Source organism: Microtus ochrogaster, chromosome 10 (assembly GCF_000317375.1).
Source record: "Microtus ochrogaster isolate Prairie Vole_2 chromosome 10, MicOch1.0, whole genome shotgun sequence".
In the NCBI taxonomy this organism is placed as follows: Eukaryota; Metazoa; Chordata; class Mammalia; order Rodentia; family Cricetidae; genus Microtus; species Microtus ochrogaster.
The window spans coordinates 45,950,509-45,953,980 of NC_022016.1; the positions used below are offsets into that span (position 1 = coordinate 45,950,509).

Below are 3,472 nucleotides of genomic sequence, written 5' to 3' on the forward strand. Positions count from 1 at the left end.
CCACTCTCTCTCTCACTTTGAGACAGGGTCTTGTGAGTGGAACTCTGGCTGACCCCGAACCCACGATGTCACCCAGACTGGCTTCGAGCTACTGGCAGGCCCTCTTCTCTCTACTCAGTGCTCAAATCCCCCACACCTGGCTCCGCTTCGGCGGACAGAACATAGTTTATTTGAAAATTCTCCAATAGTTGACACTTAGCTTGTTTTCCACTTTTCCTGTGACCCTAAGCACCCCATGATGGCTTTGGACCTAACAATTGAGTCGAATGGCCTACATGGGCCCCTTTCAAGTATGATGTATTTTCTGCCAGAAAAGTGGAGGAACCCCAATAGATCTAGCTGTGAAAAGGTAAATTTCAAATTGAGCTTGTGATTTTTTTAAGAGTCATTTTATTATTTGTGTGTGTGTGTGTGTGTGTGTGTGTGTGTGTGTAGGGGAGGCCAGAAGAGGGCGGATCCCCTGGGGTTGGGTGGGGCTACAGATGTCTGTGTACTGTCCAACATGGATGCTGGGAGTGGAACCCCAATCCTCAGGAAGAGCAGCAAGAACTCTTAACTCTTTTTTTTTTTACTTTTATTTGCATTTATTTCATGTTGAATTTATGTTTTGGTTTCTTTAGTTTCTTCTGGGATATCCTTTTCTTCTGTGCAGCCTCCTCTTCTGGCTTTGGAACAATCTGTTCCTTTTCAGTGCCTCGATATGGCAGGGGGAGCTCATGTACAGGTTAATCCGGCCATGAGCTCTGTAAGTTAGTCAGCGCATCTTAGGTGCTTTGTTCACCTGGATGTGCTCAATGACCAGAGAGTCCACATCTAAACCCTTCAGTTCAGCATTGCTCTCTGCATTTTTGAGCATGTGCAGCAAAAATTCTGCACTCTTTTTTGGCCACCAACCCCACTGTTTGGCCTGGGCGCACCTACCGACTCCACCATTGTACCGTCAGAATGGCACACACTGCTTCTTCAAAGTGGCATCTTTCGGATACTTGGTGGCTTTCTGGATATGCATACCCTTGATGGCCTGGGCCGTTTCATGGGTGTTCTTAAAGTGAACCCGAAGGTTTGATCCTCTCGATTTGCATGATTTTGTAGGGTTTTCTGGGTCAAGAGAGTAGCGAACCATCTTCACGGGTCACCTCTGGCTGCTTACAGGAATAGGAACTCTTAACTCTTAACTGAGTCAACTCTCCAGTGTGTAATTTCACTCATTAAAAACAAAATGCTTATTTTTATTTACTAGATCTGCTCCAAAAGCATCCACAAATTATGTATGTATGTATGTATGTATGTATGTATGTATGTATGTATGTATCTATTTATCTATCTAGCTATCTAGCTATCTATCTATCCATCCATATTTTTATGTTCTATCTATATCTGCATCTAATCTATATGTCCATAGGGAGAGGGTTTGTTATCTTTGGTTACTAAAGGATGGACATCCCAGATTGCCCTTCCTTTCGGGATGCCTGTGAGTTCAGAGTTTTATATCTGGGAACTTTGGAGAGAATGCCCACTTGTCTGGAGATAGTCACAGTCTGAAAGTATTAAGGGAAAATTTCCAGAAATAACAACCTGTAGATGTCCAATTCTGCACCTACCTGAACAGTGTAATAAAATCACGTGCCACTCTGCCCCATCCCGCCCGGGCAGGGATCATGCCTCTGCCCGGCACGCCTGGGTTACGTATCGCTCCCTGCCCATCGGTCACTCAGCTGTTCTCTTACTTACCAGATCAACTGTTAAGATACCTCAGGACTTGCATTCAGCTAACCCTGACTTTATGTAATAACGGCCCCAAGGGCAAGAATAGGGAGGTCGGATGGAAGAGACATCATGAAGGCAGGGCTCGGCACTGTCTGCAGTTTGGGGCTTCCTCTAGACTCCGCATAGCTCCTGTGGATGGGCGGGGGAGGAGGTGGGGGGGAGGAGGCGGGCGGGAGTGACCACTATACTTACATTTTAGCAATGGAAACTGGGTCCCCTGGAGACTTCTTTCAGAGTTCCTTCCCTCTCTTCCTTCATGGTTCGGACAGGGTGCCGTAGCACTCTGAGTCCAGGAGTGACACCATCATGATCTGTCTGCTCCCCCAGGTTAAAGGGCCCCCCTTGCTACTGTCAAGGCTGCTTGCCAGAACATCAGCTTTTTTTTTTCTTTTCTTTTTTGTACAAGGTGTCAGGTATCTCAGGTTGGTCTTGAATCCACTCTGTAGCTGAGGCTGGCCTTGAACTTCCGATCTTCCTGACTGCTGGGATTTCTAGCATACCAGATTTCAGCTTTTTTTTCCTCCTCCCCTTTAACCATTCTTCTCTAAACCTGCTTGTGGGACCGGCCCTAGAGACTCAAAACTGACGGAGTCTTGAGCAAATCAGAACCCTGAAGAGTTAAATAAATAAAGAAAAATAAAGCTGGGCCATGTGGGGTAGGCCTTTAGTCCCAGCTCTCAGGAGACAGCGGCAGGAGGATCTCTGTGAGTGCTAGGCTAACCAGGGCTATACAGGGAAACTCTGTCTCAAATAAATAAAGGCAGACGAGTGAACATAAGTCACCCCTGTCAATAAGGAGAAGACAGTTAAGGTATCCGAACACCGTTTAGACAACAACAAAGGTCACTGAAGATAATATCCAATTTGGTCTTCTTTATATGAAGTCGGACACAGTGGGCATCAAGACATACTGTCTGGGAATACAAACCCAGGCACAGCAAACACCCAGTTTGTGATTTGGGGTCACAGGGAGGGGTTCCTGACACGGAGAGATCCATAAGGGGTTTCAGTTATAGCGTGACATTGCAATTCTCGAGCATTTCTGGACACATTTGAAACCTCACACTTTAAATACACGCACATATGCATGCATGTTGAGTACTGTATTTATTTTGTATTTCAAAATGTTTTATGTTTGACACGGAGGAAAGGGGGAAGGTTGGACCACACAAAGCTATGATTTGTGTGGGTCAGCTAGGGCTGGGCATGGTGGGTTCGGTCTCTAATGCCAGCACTTTAGAGGCTGAGGCAGGAGGACTGCCCATGAGTTTGAGGTCAGCCCGCACGAGGTAGTGAGTTCTTGGTTTGCCTGAGCGACAAGGAGAAACCCTGATAGAAGGGGAGGGGTATCAAATAGCAACAGTATCTTAGGGCTAAGCTTAACGCACCAAACAGCAGCAAGGACTGTGTCTGAGAGTGAGAATATGGGCCACTTTTTTGCCTTTTTACTCCTTAATGCCATTTTGAAGGTTTTATATCATGAACATATTATGTCTTTTTCATGACTGAAAAAAATCCTCAATGCTCGTGATTGCAGACTCCGAGAACTGCTGAGGTGGGGAGATGGAAGGTCATGGACCGCTCCCTACACTGCCACTTACCAGCAGAGGGATTCACAGGCCCGACTCAACTTCTCAGGGTTCTTCTGGTGCAGGGAAACAACAGCAAGGCATCGAATTGGTGCACTCCGTCTATCCCCAAGCCT

General features: G+C 46.4%; 1 pseudogene; it reads right to left on the reverse strand.

Annotated features, from left to right (window-relative positions):
- Positions 1-617: 617 nt before the first annotated feature.
- On the reverse strand, positions 618-1,124 carry LOC101992018 (annotated as a pseudogene).
- Positions 1,125-3,472: the final 2,348 nt, after the last annotated feature.